The sequence below is a fragment of the Podarcis melisellensis genome, assembly GCF_964234715.1.
Source record: "Podarcis melisellensis genome assembly, chromosome: 6".
Classification (NCBI taxonomy): Eukaryota; Metazoa; Chordata; class Lepidosauria; order Squamata; family Lacertidae; genus Podarcis; species Podarcis melisellensis.
The window spans coordinates 25,508,455-25,524,822 of NC_138538.1; the positions used below are offsets into that span (position 1 = coordinate 25,508,455).

The 16,368-nt window shown below is 43.6% G+C and overlaps 1 protein-coding gene across 17 annotated transcripts in view; it reads left to right on the plus strand.

Moving 5' to 3' along the window:
* PTPRT (protein tyrosine phosphatase receptor type T) overlaps window positions 1-16,368 on the plus strand; it is a 591,983-nt gene that overhangs the window by 48,279 nt on the left and 527,336 nt on the right. The gene's annotated exons all lie outside the window — the stretch shown is intronic.

Below are 16,368 nucleotides of genomic sequence, written 5' to 3' on the forward strand. Positions count from 1 at the left end.
CATCCCTAGCTAATAGGACCAGTGGTCAGGGATGATGGGAATTGTAGTCCCAAAACAGCTGGAGGGCTAAGTTTGGCCATCACTGTTCTATGCAGTCTGGAAGCCAAAGGCCTAACATTAGTTCACATATGCTTGCAGGGGCTGCAAATTCTGTCAGCAGCACTGGCTTCTGTTCCTGGAACCTCAGCATCTCAGATTTTTTATCTGCCAGTTTTCAGCCACAGGTTTCCCCTACTGGCCTTCCAAAGCAATCTGAGGCTCCTTTGTCTTGCCTGTCTTTGTTCCACCCTCTTCAATTCTCTGTATGTTCTGGTAGACCAACAGAGAGGGGAGCTGGTCACAGCAGAAGAGGGAGACTCTCTGGCTTCTTCAGCAGCCTGCCTCATCTCTGTCTCCTGCCCCCGCCCCCCACTTGTCTGGACTTCTTTCTGCCACAGCCTCTTTCTGCTCACTAAACCTTCTTCCCTCTTCAGCTTCCAACATCACCACCTCCGAGTCTGCTCTTTCTTCTCCCTCTTACCATGCATCATCATCCCACCACCTTTTTCCTAGTTCTGAACCTTCTTGAGCTTCGGGTTCCCTTGGGGGTTCCCTTTCTCCCTTGTCTCCCACCACTCCTCTCCTTCCATCCAGCCCATGAGAGAAGAATGTAAAAAGGCATTGTTCTCCATTGTACCCTGTACTAGTTGCATGTAGCATTGGTTCTGTTCTGCTTCCGTTCACCTTCCACCAAAACCTATGTTATTCATCTCACGGTTGGCTGTGTGGAAATTACATGAGTAAATTATGTAATTATGTCATCATTACATTATTATACCCTATTCATCTCAGTCCAAATGAAGCACAATGCAATTTGGGGAAAATGTACTCAATCACATATTGTTTGCACACTGAAAGTGACACCAACAGCAAATACCAGTCATATTTGCTCAGCTGATTTACATTCCAGACATGGGACAAATTCTGTTCCTTTTTGCATTTTCATGCCAGGATTCTTCATCAGCCCTCCTGCAAAGGTTAAAACTAGTACTGTTTTTTGAATTGTATTCAGTAGTCTACTGGTCACCAGTGAAGTTGTTTTTGACAAGTAATACAAAACTGAAACAACAGCAGCCCTGAAATGAAACCACTCGGTGGGATTAGTATATCAGTGCTTGAAAAATGCAGGGCCAAATAAAGCATTTCTTTATAACAAATGTTTCTCATGCTATTGCAATAAACTCACTTTATCAGATAATGGTTGTTGGTTCTCTCTGTGCAGACTCAAATAAGCAACTGAAGTATATTCAGCAATATTTCACATGCAATCGTGAGTAAAATTCGGGGATGCAGTTTGACTGCTACCTTCTCCAGCAGCCGTAATAAAAGGTTACAAACTCCAAAATCGAAAATTACATCTTCTGGCAATATTCGGAGAAAAGCGCATCAAAAAGCTGTTAAACCTCAGCATATGTCTTCAGCCATTAGCAATATAAGCACATTCCTTGACAAGAGGCTGTGCAGCCTTACACAAATCCCCTACATCTGTATGCCAACACCAGAAACAAAAACTCCCACGTAGAGATGGGCAACGGCTTGCTTTCTCCTCCAGGGGAGGACAGAGAGCTGTTTTGGGAGGGGCCCTAACTCAGTGCTAGAACATCTGCTTTGCATGCAGAAGTTCTGAGGTTTGACCCCCAGTATCTGCATGTAGGGCTGGGAATGCCCCTCTCTTGAAACCTTGAAGAGCCACTGCCAAGTCAGAAAATACTGAGCTGGATGGACGAATAGTTAGACTCACTATAATGCAGCTTCCTATTAATCTGTTCTGACCTACCACTTGCTAGGGGTGGGGGAAGAACTCATTTTGTCTGCTTTTCACACTGGACTGGCCTGATCCAGCATCCCAAAACTTCCTTGTGGATCAGAAGACGACCTCCAGTCAGAATACACATACTGCCATGCATTTTCTGTGTGCGAAAAGCATGCTCAGAGATACACATTTTATACAAAAGGTTTGCACCGATTGTCTATTTTACCCATGAATGCATTGGAAAGTGCATGTCTTATATAATAGGGTCGCCATACATCTGGAAGCAGTGTCTGGGTGGAAGTTGCTGAAATGTCCAGGAAAATCTGGATGTATGGCAACTGATGTTGGAAGTCTAGATTTTGGTGAATTTCCTTAAAGAGCTTACTGCAGAAAAAGCACAAGTTTGGGCAAAACTAAAAAAAAAAAAAAGCTGAACAACTTTTGTATCTGGATTTTTTTGAATTATAGCAACCCTATTATATAAGAAAAATGCACAGAAATGCATACAGCAGAATGGAATGGGAGAGAATGGACCTCAGACTAAAGCAGAATCTCCACCACAAAGAGAGTACAGATCTGAGTGCAACCGGCATGTGCTAATTTATATGTAGCTGTGCACATTTAGAAATAATTACTGTAATTAAATTAGAAATATGATACATCTCATAATGCCAAAACTCATGTATACAGTGGAAATCAGAAAGCAGTACTCGGTAGTATAAAATGTACACTCTTCTTTATTGTCTTTTTGACAGTCGCTAAAGACGTTCATCTTTCAATGAGTTCTCTAAATAGAGATCTTTATCCCAGTTGGTATCTTTGTTGGCTTTTGCGTATGTGCTATTGGTGTTTCAAACTGCTTTTATATATAATTGTTTAAAATGTTCTTTATCCAGTGTGCAATTGTTTTAACTCATTTTATGCATGAAACAGCATTATGTATGTTTTTATTCCATTGGAAACTGCTTCGGGATGCCTCATGGGGAACAACTGATAAATCAAATAAACAGTGCAGGAATCCAAGGGTGAGGTAAACACCTCTGCCTCAGCTGAGAATAGCAAATTCGAAGCAATCATAGGCTACCATGAATGGACCCTTTTCTCCATTCTGAACACACCCATGCTTCTACCACCTGCTATCGTCTATTTCCTCCCCAAGGAAGGAAAGCTCTACCTTGAGGGAAAGGATTGTGGTAGCAGGTTGCATAGAGGAGAGTTCTCAGGCTTGTCTGCTCCCTGGAAAAAGAGGCATGTGACCTCTTTCACTGGGAATTATGGGACTGAACTAGAGTTATTTTCCAGCTGGCAGGGAAACCTGAAGCCTTTATCATGCAACAGAGCCTTCTACCACCTCTAACAGATTGTTCCTTTGTCCTTCGGAAGAGGGACAAGGTGTTCCAGCAATTGCAACTGTTATGGTTAAGAGTCCAATGCAGGGGTGACCCAAGCCAATAAGCACACCAGCGTGGAAAAGCTTCAGTTTATTCAAACTGCAGAAAGAAGGTACAGGGAATGGATTCCAAAGACTACACACCTTATGGGAGCCTGGGATATATTTTTTATACAATTTGCTTACATCAAGCCATCAGGAGGGTGAATTGTCTTACGTGCTGTTTGGTTACAAAGCACTGACATATATGTTGTCATAGAATCAATATATTTGCACACTTCAACTTTTTCTACTTCTTCAGCTCTGTAGTCAGTGTGGTGTATCGCTTCCTTATCTTCACCCTTGTTACAGGTGTGTGTGTGTGTGTGTGTTCTGCTTGCTGCTCCTCAGGTACATGCCAAAGGGAGATTACAAAAAACAGAGCAAACAAGACGTGACCCTTTCACTTTAGCATAGTGGCTGCTGCTGGTCTAAAGTGGTGTTTGTCTGGTTCTAATCCTCGACCATGGTTTCCCAAACTTGGATCTCTAGCTGTTTTTGGACTACAACTCCCATCATCCCTGGCTAGCAGGACCAGTGGTCAGGGATGATGGGAATTGTAGTCTGAGAACAGCTGGAGACCGAAGTTTGGGAGATCCTGCTCTACACAATCCATGAGTAAATGCTTGTTGGGTGCTCACCTAGGTTTGTGAGCATGCCCCTGTAATGTTTGAAGGACACAGTTGCCATTGTTGCACACGCAGTGTTCTGCATTGTACTTGCTCATCCTTTTGCATGGTTGAAATCTACCTTTGGGATGGATTCATATCAAAGAACTGGTTGCATATAACTGTGTTTAGAGGTGGTGAATGTAACTCTCAGAGGGGATTGCTTTTTTCCACCTTCTGCTTTGTGACACCTATTCATCATGTGCAAGTGTTGCTTGTTAGTGAAGAGTTTTCACATGATCATTTTATAGTAATTGGTACAAATAATGTGACTGACAATGTTGATAGTTGTTTTTGAGAATATTTGTACTGCATATGTATGTGATATTCCTTTTTTGATGGTGTTGATTGCAAGCAGATTTCATTCTAGGAAAAAAATGCTGCTAAAAATGCATTAAAGTTTATGCTTCAAATTAATGATGCTGCTTATCTTTCCTGGTCTATAGCAGCCTTGGTGTAAACGAATTGTGAGTTTTATTGGCTAGCGGTTGGAAAACATCAATAATATTTTTGTTGGCAGGAAAAACTGGCAGAACTCTCTCTGTGTGTGTTTGCATGTAAGCACACACATTTGTATTATAGAGGGGTTTTTTTTTAACTCCTGCAATTTTTGATTTCTACAATTTCTGTTTTCTTCAGAAACTGAACTAATATTTACACCTCACAGTAGCTTTACTGCCGGGGAAGTGTATGCATGGGATGAAAAATCAGTTTCCCCGCTTCCTTTATGAACGATGGAAAACGTGACTATTCCTTGACCATTCCTGGATTTTGACTTTCAGTAGTGCAGCTTTTGGCAGAGAGTGTTGTTAATTCTTCCCTGCCACGTTCCTGACATTGACCTCAAGAAACATCTAGGCAATGCCAATTCCTTTGTTTTTCCTCAGCTGCAGAGCTGAGTAAATTGGAGGCACCTGTGCTGTTCTCTTGTATTCTGTCAGAGCTGCTACCACAGCTGGGCAAGGGTGTAACTATAGAAATCTTTACAAGGAAATGTGTGAGTTAAAGGAATGTGCACACATACACACAGACACCAAGCTCCCTTCCACTGCCACTGCTAGAAAATAAAAGAAAAACCCAGTGTATGCTTCTTCCTTCAAAACTCGAGTATCCCTACCTCCAGACTGTCAATATTTTACAGAAGGGATTCAATAGCATGCTGGAAATTTAGGTTGGTGCAATTAAAGTGGATTAAAGTATTCTGTCTTCCTGGCACAAGAAACTCACGTTGAAAACAAACAAAAAGCCTTTTTGCGGTCAGGAAAGTGTGGGATGAAAGAATGATTAACAGGAAGGCATATATAAACATTGCTCAAGCAAATAGGAATGAACGCTGGGGGAAAGACTGGATACAGTCTAAGCCAGGGGTCAGCAACCTTTTTCAGCTGTGGGCCGGTCCACTGTCCCTCATACCATGTGGGGGGCCGGACTATATTTTGAAAAAAATAATGAACAAATTCCTATGCCCCACAAATAACCAGAGACACATTTTAAATAAAAGCACACATTCTACTCATGTAAAAACATGCTGATTCCTGGACTGTCCGCCGGTGGATTGAGAAGGCGATTGGGCTGCATCCGGCCCCTGGGCCTTAGGTTGCCTACCCCTGGTCTAAGCTCTGTGTAAGCTTTATGGAGGAGTCCCCCAACATCCACAAATGCAGCCCCAAAGTTCTTATCCTGCTTAGTTCACCTCACCTAAAAATGAGGTTCTTAATTTGCGTGATGAGGTCCCCCAAAACCCCTACCCCAATAACTCACACATCACACATGATTTTTGTTTAAGGTTTTTGGCATAATTTTGGCCACAACTTTATTATCATACAAATTGTGAGTGGTTGCTTAGGCATTGGTTATGACTAGCTGTCCCCCTCCCGCCTTGGGGGGACAGCACTGACTCCTTAGCCAGTGCGGAGGAACAAGATCTGGGTCAGCTGGAGCTGCGAAACAGACCCTCAGCTACTCCCTGCATGCTCCTTGAAGCTTACACGGCCCGCACCCTGCCGTCAGGGTTTGGACAAAGGGGATGGTAAGCTTCAGAATTCCTTTAACGGAATACCCGTGCAGCAGCAGCATTGGAGGGGCAGGCACAGCCAATCCATACCCCTCCACCAACCAATTTTAACCAATGCCTAACCGCCAACCTTACAAGTTGTGACGATTTGCTAAGCAGTAGGCAAAACCCAAAAGGCACACACTAATCAGCCAATTGGTAAATTCCTACTGGGCCCCCGCACCAAGGCGGACGACCCCATGACAGGCAGAGCAAGGTCAGAGCGCAAGCCCAGCAAGGGAGGACGGGCGGGAGATCCGGTGTCCACAGCAAAAGAGAAAGAGAAAGCTGTGGACCTTACTTAAATAGCCACTGATCCCACCCCTAAATTGGCAACATCCAATTTACCCCAGTAACACCATTATCCAATCTACTCCAAGCCCCTCCTAACTAATTCTGCCTGGCAACCTGGAGTTTTGTCTGGCCCCAATCCGCAACACGTGCTCTCTTTTTAGTGAGAACACGCTTTGCCCCAGCAGACGAGAGGGTGGTGACCAGGCTGGACTCAAGAAGCTAAAATCTAGAGTTGGAAGGGACCCTGAGGGTCATCTAGTCCAACCCCCTGCAATGCAGGAATATGCAGCTGTCCCATATGGGGATCAAATCTGCAACCTTGGTGTTATCAATACCACACTCTAACCAACCGAGCAATCTGTTTAAAATAAATATTTCCAAAGATATCAGCAGAAGACGAGTGAATGTATTTCAGCTTATGTTTTTACCGTATTTTTCGCTCTATAGGACGCACCGGATGATAGGATGCACCAAGTTTGGGGGACAGGAAAACAAGGGAAAAAAATATTTTGAAACCCAGAAGCCAGAACAGCAAGAGGGATCTGGCTTCTGGGATACTGTGTGGCTGTTCTGGCTTCTGGGATGAAGGCTCTGCCTGCCCGAAGAGGCTGCACGCAGCTAAGGCAGAAGCCAGGGCAGACGCGTCACTGAAGGGGTGCTGCACAGTTTTTCCTCTCTGCGCAGCGCCTCTCCTATGAAGGAGGGGCACTGCACAGAGAGGGAGAACTGCTCAGCGCCCCTTCAAGCGAAGCTGGAGAAGGAAAAAAGGAAAAGGAGACCCTTCTGTTCCTCCTCCAGCTTCGCAGGACAGGCGCGTGGCTGAAGGAGGACAGGCGGGTGCAGTTCTCCCACCTTCCGCAGAAGCCTGCAGAAGCCGCATGCTCTTTAAAGGGGCTGCGCGGCTTCTACTGGATTTTCTAGGATCCCCCCACCTCCCGCAAAAGCCCGCAGAAGCCGTGCGCTCTTTAAAGGGTGTGTGGCTCCTTTGGGCTTTTCTACAAGGCGGGAGAAGGGACTGATTCGGAAGAGCCGCATGGAGCTTGTGTGTGGCTCTTGGGGGCTTTTCCCGCCTGCCTCCCCCCTGCATTTGCTCCATAGGATGCACACACATTTTCCCTTGCTTTTTAGGAGGGAAAAAGTGTGTCCTATAGAACGAAAAATACGATATTTAGTACAAGCTATGCACTGCTTGATTGTATTTTTTTTAAGAGAATCAAACACTAAAATTAGGACCAGAGAAGGAATGACCACTGGGAGGAGTGCAGAGAGAAGAATTGCCTAAGATCATTCAAGAACAGCAGCACTTGTGCAGTTGACTGGCTCAATATTGGGAATATTGCCACCCTCAGGTGGAATGGGAGCACAATATTCAAAGCTTCTCATTGCACATGGCCTTATTTGTAGGTGTTATGCCATGGACTTCTGTAACTGGAATTTTTAGAGGTACCACAAAGTGTACCCACATGCTGCTAGTACACATAGGATGTTTCTCTATAAAACTGTGTACCCAGTGACATTTGCAGGCAGAAAGAAAGGGAAATGTCATCTGAGTTGATCTGTAGTTATAATTGGTGAGGCTTCAGCAACAATTTTCAGCAACAATTTTGCTATGGCTTATCGTGATGGCAGATCTGAGAATTCAATATGAACTGGAGAACCTGGAATACAAACAGTAACGTGGGCTTGCTTGCTGCTCATTCGCTGGTGATTTGCAAGCCACTGATGAGCATTGGGTCCTTTTTCGTTAGTGGGGCCACCCTTCCCTAATAAACCTAATAAATAAGCTTTTCTGCTGTGCTCATGAAACTGACCCTGCTCCCCTCCTTGATCCCATGTCCCAATTCCCACAGGCTTTGTCGTCTGGGTTGTGTGGCCTCTACTTAATAGATAAACATGGGTTAGGAGGCTGCAAGTTCCAGAATTAGGGACTAATTAAGTTCTTGGACACGAATCACTTCACAAGCTCCACTTAGAGGATTTGTCTAATTGACTGAGGAAATAGTTTGAAGTGGAAGAACATTTCTTTTCATTAGTGTTCAAATGAAGTGCAAATTATAGAACTTTGGAGCCTTCATATTTCCTAAAGATAAAAGCTATAAAGTGCGGGGTGGGGGGAAATGGGCAAATAGAGTTTTGTTTTCAAATTAGAAACAAATGTATCCCCCCCCCTTTAATTTGGTTATTTAAAAAAAGAGTTTGGGCAATTTTCTGCATGAAGTATATGAAAAGAGCTGGCCTTTGCTTTAGTAGGCAAAAGCATAATTTGAGGTTGCTTTTGCTTTGTGCATGTTTGTAGATGTGGGTCTGGACTTGAGGGGAGACAGACTAGAAAGCGTTCTACTGTGGTGTGGGATTGACTTCTAGCTGCTATAGTCTCTGTCTCATTCTGGAGAGAAGACAGAGAAGGACAGTGGAAGGCTGTGTATTCCTTACCATCTTAAAATGCAGGGAGGTTGCCCTCACCCTGTGGCTTAAGTTGCATTTGCACCTTGCAGGACACATCAGTATGCTTTGATGTGTTTCCAAATCACCTAGTGCCTGTCCATACTAGTGGGAAGAGAGGAAGCTGAGATGTCTTCTGTGGTGTGAACTGCATGGATTGCATGCAGAAAAACAACCGGGAAGATAGCTCAGCATTTTGGACAATGTCATGTATACACTGGTGGAAAACCAGTGGCGGGAGCACTAGTGTCAGAGTAAATGGTAATGTGAGGTCAGACAGTGTGTGATCTCTTTTTTTAAAAAAATAATTTTTATTAATCGACCAATCAAATCAAATCAAATCACATCACATAAATTCCGAATTACAAAGCCGAATTTTAAATTTTTTATTGGGGGTACCCATATTTCAAGTTCCAAAGGGGATTCCAATCATCTTCTTACTGCTGCGCTAATATCCACAAATCTGTCCAAATAATGTTCATATTTCTATCCAGTCCTATCTTGCTGTTCCCACGTCTCATCTTATTCATATATTTTTCTTTTTTCTTTGTGATCTCTTCTGATAATCTCCTTAAGCAAGTAAACACCAGTTATAATCCTGTGTGAATTTTTCCGTTCATGCAATCACCATATTGAGATGGTTTCCATATATCATCACTTCCATAAATAAAAGCACTCTTTCCATCATTAATCTTCACAAATCTGTCGCCTTCTTTTAGTCCTCTGAAGAGGCTCGCCCACAATATGAAAGCAGATCCATTCCTCCTCCCAGACATAAGTCTTTCGACAGAACTTGCCAAAATGGCGACGCTGTTTTTTACTGCGTCATCCCAAAGCTCTTATACTTTCCACGATCTTCTTAAAACATGCTTTTGGTTAAAAAATTATCTCCACACAGTCTTAAATCATCAGCTTATGTCATTTAAGTGGCATTTCTGACTTGTGGGGGGATTCTTAGTTAATCACATAGAGAAAAGAAAGGAAATTCCCGCCCCCCCCCCGCATCCAGTCCCGTTGCCGACATACCAAGCCTTGGTGTGTCTTCTCATGATATATTCCTGTTTATCCGACCCGTCTTCTTTATCAGAGATCTCTTCAATTAGCAGTCTTTACTCCCCATTCTTCCTTGAAATATGTGCATTAGCTTCCTCCTAATTGTTTATTTTGAAGTTGCTGCAGCTAGAGGCGCGAATCAGAGACAGCGTCCAGGAGAGCCGAGGTCCACACAAGGGCTTTCCGCCTAGTGCCCCCACCCCCTCAAGTTCGGGGGTGGTATAGGGCACAGCAGGCAAGGGCAGTCCCCCCCACTCGCTTGGGGGGGCCGGGAGGCTGCTTACTCCCATCACAGCCTCTTAATTACCTTGTGTGGGTCAGAGAGATGTTATTGTCGGCCATCTTCCAATGCGCCCCTAGTGGCACCCCCCAGACAGTGTGTGATCTCTTTCCATACGCCATGGATGGAAGCATCACTTTTATATGAGAACAAGGCCATTGGTAGATGCCTTGCCAGTTTGTGTGTGGTTATGTTAAATTGCTTAGCAATTCCATGCCCATTGCACAAATTTTCCACTGAAGGGCTCAGATTTGGGCAGGCACTCGCCTTGGATCTACAGAAGATGTCCATTCAAAGTTCTTAAAACAATTTTTCTCTCTACCACCCTGTGTTCCAAGCGCACCATTGTGCCTAGAGGCGAATCTTCCCTTGGTAGAATTATGGATCTGACATAGGACACTTAACTATTGGCTTCGCCTAAACTCAAATCCCCCCGGTCTAATATCCCTAGTGCTGAAAGACTGTCACAAGAGAGCCTGGACTAAAATTGTCTATCAAAAACTTCACTCTTGTGCTTGATCACCACAACAGCTACTCACTTTGGATTTTAGTAAAGCAAATAGTCTAATTTGTCAGCGCCTAAATGATATCGAGCGTCAGAACAACTTGGCCACAATAAGAAAATTTTGCCCGTGGTATGACTATTTTCCACCTTCCCATTTTGACACTCTGGCACCCTATCTCCATAACGTAGCAATTCTAAAATTTAGACGCGCTTTTACTCTCGCAAGATTGAATGTATTGCCCTCGGCTGTACTTGAGGGATGATTCCAACAGATTCCACACGAAAAACGCTTATGTCCTTGTGGAGATGACAGTACCGAATCGGCTTCTGGCTTGCACTCTTTATAAAGACTTGAGGAATGAGATTATCACCCCTCTTTTATTGTCCATCCCAGGTTGCCCAACCACTGCCGCAGTGTCCTTTCTCTTGACAGATCAAGATGAGCAGGTGACAGCAAAGGTTGCAAGATCTTTAGCTGGGGCAATCAGAATAAGATCCACTATTTCACTATTGATTCAAAACCCTAAAATGTATTTTGTATAATTGACTTTTTATCTCCATTCTTTGAATATCGTATTGTTGTTTTATTGCTATGGCCGATGGCTGATGCAAATAAAAAATCATTCATTTTCATCTGAATGGTACTATGATAGCGTTGTCTCACAACCTTGACTGGAAGAAGGATGTGGTTGACTGGATTTATAGAGTGGACCAACAGGCTTAGCCAATGATGCCTTATGTGAGTTCATTTTTAAGTGTGACTGACCAAAACTGTGAATTTTCTATAGTTGTTGTTGAAAGGGCTATAACTTGATTGTAAAATGTAAGCTGTTTTTCACTTAAGCAAATCCATCCTAATAATGGATTTACTGTATCAAGTCTAGTTTTCTTTCAAGATCCTATTAGTTTAGCATATGTTCTCCATCAGTGGTCCATTGGCAGGGCAGATGTACTTCTGTGATTAAATACTGTTATTTGTAACATGGGGGACACAGTCTCTTGCTGCCGTGCAAGAATGTGAATGTTTTAGTATAATGCAAGTGAGATATCTTGGCTATTATGGGCCAATAAAAAATTCCTAGATGTTCTCATATACTTAATAATAATAATAATAATAAATTTTATTTATATCCCACCCTCCCCAGCCAAAGCCGGGCTCAGGGCGGCTAACAAAAATAAAACAGTACAAAAGTACAGTACAAACAACATTCTAAAATCATTCATTATAAAATTGATTCAAATCAAGCCACTGGCAACCATTGTGCCAGAGCTCCACGAAGATTGCCGAGGGAGGGAGTCAGGCTGTGCCCTGGCCAAAGGCCTGGTGGAACAGCTCTGTCTTGCAGGCCCTGCGGAAAGATGTCAAGTCCCGCAGGGCCCTAGTCTCTAGTGACAGAGCGTTCCACCAGATCGGAGCCACAGCCGAAAAATCCCTGGCTCTAGTTGAGGCCAGCCTAACTTCTCTGTGGCCTGGGACCTTCAAGATGTTTTGGAAGTATGCTTTGGAAGTATGCAATGTTATCTGATTCAGTCTAGTGATACCTAGGTACAAGCTTCCTGCAATTATGTGTCTGCTACCTCTCTGACTGAACATGGCAGGAAAAGGTTTACAGAATCTCTCTGGGCTGTATCACTTCAAGGGATTGCATATTTGAATGTGTTGCGATGTTTGAAAGGCGGAGGAAAGACTAGAGTAGAGTAGAATTCTCGCCCTCACAAGCTGTCTTCCGAAGGGAAAGAAGCATCTGATGTATGGTAGAACATTAGAGCATGTTGGCACCCCCAACAAACTGAATTAGTACATTCCCAGGCCTGGTCATTGGTGGGAAGAATCGTGTCCGTTTATTTTGCCTCCTAACTCATGTTGTACAAATGCTCAAAATGTTTAAAAAATGATTTTTTAGTAATCTGAGGATTAGGAATGGGATTCACCACAGGGAGGGGGCAATGTTCCCTTTCCCCAGTGGACACTCAATGGTCAGAAGTGTGCATCACCTTGTTTGTATAAATCTGAAAACAACCTCTAAAATGTTTAGTTTCAGTGTAGAGGAATATTTCTGTCACTATAAATACATTTTTCATTTGCATAAGAGCCAAGGGGTGCCTTCAATCCAGATACTATTGTTGGCATTTGTTGCATATCAGGGGAGGAGGAACATTAGATTTAGATTTAATATTTCATCTCCAGAAGTCTCTGAGGTCTCCTCTACCTCATTCTTCTCTTCCTGAGATCAGGTTTCAAGTAATGTTTAATATAAATTGAAAAAATATATAGTCAATAATAAGTTGCAGAGTTGTGTTTTGCAGAAGTTAAAACACCTCAATGCATATTTATTTCTTTTATTAAACTTCTGTCATAGAACCCAAGGTTAGGTCCATGTGGTCCATCCATGTGATCCATCCAGGTACTGCCCAGACCTAGTGAGCTCTAACCAGGTGGAAGCCTTTGAAGGTGACTTGGAAGGAAGGGGGCAGGGATGTAGGGAGTTGTAACCTAACAGCATCTGAAAAGCCCCAAGTACCCTGCTGCATTTCACACTCTTCCAGGTTTGGGATGCAAGTGTGCTTAATTACCAGTGTGGTGTAGTGGTTAAGAGCGGTAGTCTCCTAATCTGGGGAACCGGGTTCGCGTCTCCATTCCTCCACATGCAGCTGCTGGGTGACCTTGGGCCAGTCACACTTCTGTGAAGTCTCTCAGCCCCACTCACCTCACAGAGTGTTTGTTGTGGGGGAGGAAGGGAAAGGAGACTGTTAGCCGCTTTGAGACTCCTGAAGGGGAGTGAAAGGCGGGATATCAAATCCAAACTCTTCTTCTTCTTCTTCTTCTGTTGTGCTGAGAGTTGGGTGAAAATAGGATAAGAAGTCACATTTTAGTAAAGTATAAGACGCAACATACAAAAAGCATTTGCAATCTTCTACAAAACTGGGTGAGCGAAGTCTCTGCCATGGGTGCCTCTGAATTTTATTAAATCTGTTTTCTGTGCTGATTTTTAGTTGTTTTCATTGTGCATTGTCTTGAGATGCATGTGTTGAAGGCAATAAATAAACATTTTTGTAAAGACATTACATTGAGGTACAGGAAAAATTCTCAGCATTGATATTCAACCTTAACACACAGGCAATATCAAAGTGCAGTGTCAGCTGGATCAAGCACTTTTCCAATTGAATCTCTTCATCCAGACTCATTTCCTTTCAATCCAAACAATATATTTGTAGCATTGTAGCATGCATAGTATTTGCAGAGGCCGGGGGCTGGTTTGATTGTTGCTTCCCTTGCTAGAATTCTTTTAGGCAGGAGAACTTAATTTAGGCTGCAACCCAATGCATGCTTACTGTAAGGTGCATAATTTGCTAGTATCCCGTAACTTTTTATACCGCAAACATTGGGCAGTGTGTGTCTTGATTTTGTTGTACTTCAGTGCAGAAGTCCAGACATTTGGGAACATTTGAGAGGAATCACAGTCTAACTAATAAAGCAAAACGATGTGTGGATGGTCTACTATAAATTCACCACTTGTGCACTTATTATTGTGTCAGTGACATGTTGCAGAATACATCTGGAAAAAACCCACCAGTCTGGAGAGATACTAACCCAGCATTTTAAGGCAAAATTTGAAACCTCCTGAGCTCCATTGAAAACTAATTTGAGACACCTTGACCAATGTGTGTAACTCTCTCAGTACTACATATGACAGTCACTGACTTACCCTACCAATACATTTAGATTGATCTGTTATAAATGGCTTCATTATAACCAGATTTCTTCAAGTACCGTGAGTGTACAAGATTTCAATGAATTTTAAGCTAATATGAAAAGTGTGCTCTATTATTGCTAAAATGATTTTGTGTGAAAGAAACATGATCCATTTTAAAAGCTAATCTGAGCTTACAATTGAATTATTGGATTTAGTTATAAATTTGCAGAAAAATTAATTCTGCACTTCCAGTCGATGTTTGAAAGGGATCTGTGTATTATTTGCTATACTTGTGAAAATGGTTGAAATCTTATTTCAGGAGCACGACAGAACTGAATGTGTATATATTGGATTGTGCTGAATGTTTGTTCATTTCATTTCAAAGCATTTGCCTCTTTTGATTGTTCTATCATACTGTTTTCCACCTCTGCTGCATCAGCACCATCCTCCAGCCCTAGTTACTGGATTCTTCTTCTTCATCTAGTCACATGGGCAGTCAAAACAAAATAAAAAAATTGCTTCCAGTAGCACCTTAGAGACGAACTAAGTTTGTTACTGGTATGAGCTTTCGTGTGCAAGCTGAAGGCTTGCTGTATTGGTTAATGCTGATGCCACTGATTGCAAGGAGAGCCAATTTCTGAAGCACCGTCTTAGGTCTGAAGAGGTGCGCATAAGAATGCCAATAATAATAATAATGATGATGATGATGATGATGATGATGATGATGATAATTTATTTGTACCCAGCCCATCTGGCTGGGCTTCCCCAGTCACTCTGGGTGGCCTCCAACAAAGACCAAAAATACACTAAAATGTAACACATTAAAAACTTCCCTGAACAGGGCTGCCTTCAGATGTCTTCTGAATGTCCGGTAGTTGTTTATCTCTTTGACATCTGATGGGAGGGCGTTCCACAGGGAGGGTGCCACTACCAAGAAGGTCCTCTGCCTGGTTCCCTGTAACTTTGCTTTTCGCAATGAGGGAACCACCATAAGGCCCTCAGCGCTGGACCTCAGCATCTGGGCAGAACGGTGGGGGTGGAGGTCATTTAGGGCTTTAAAGGTCAACACCAACACTTTGAATTGTGCTTAGAAACATACTGGGAGCCAATGTAGGTCTTTGAAGACTGGTGTTATGTGGTCTCGGCGGTCACCCCCAGTCACCAGTCTAGCTGCCGCATTCTGGATTAGTTGTAGTTTCCAGGTCACCTTCAAAGGTAGCCCCACGTAGAGCGCATTGCAGTAGTCCAAGCGGGAGATAACTAGAGTATGCACCACTCTGGCGAGACAGTCTGCGGGCAGGTAGGGTCTCAGCCTGCATACCAGGTGGAGCTGGTAGACAGCTGCCCTGGATACAGAATTGACCTATGCCTCCATGGACAGCTGTGAGTCCAAAATGACTCCCAGGCTGCACACCTGGTCCTTCAGGGGCAGAGTTACCCCATTCAGGATCAGGGAGTCCTCCACCCCAGCCTGCCCCCTGTCCCCCAAGAACAGTACTTCTGCCTTGTCAGGATTCAACCTTAATCCATTTGCTGCCATCTACCCTCCAACTGCCTCCAGGCACTCTAGGCACTACCTTGCTGCCGCACCGGTACCTGTTTATCTACTTGCACTGCTATGCTTTGGAACCGCTAGATTGACAAGAGCTGGGACAAAGCAGCGGGAGCTCACCCTGTCACACAGATTTAGACAGCCGACCTTATGATCGGCAAGCCCAAGAGGCTTGGTGGTTTAGACCACAGCACCACCCGTGTCCCTGAGTTCAGGAACGAGGGACACTCTTTGCAAAATGCCTCCCATAGCCCCTTTCTGTGTTGATGCCCATCTCCCCCCACCCCATGGTTTACTAGTAGGTCCTACCATAGAGCCGGTACCTAGTTTTTCTTGAACTGCAGTTCACATCATCCTTGACAAATGACTGCACTGAATGGCACTGGGGGGAATTGGTGGTCCAAAGCAGCTGGACTAGGTTGGGGAAGGCTGACTGATAAAAATGAACAAGACACAGCTGCTACAAGCCCACAGTAAGTCTTGAGGTTTCTTGATTTCAGAATGTGTTTTTGGACATACCTAGACTGGGCATACCTAGTCTTCAGTTGAGTGCTGTGGTGTAAATGTTGAGAGTGTAGGAATTGTCACAGGCAGTACTAATGGAC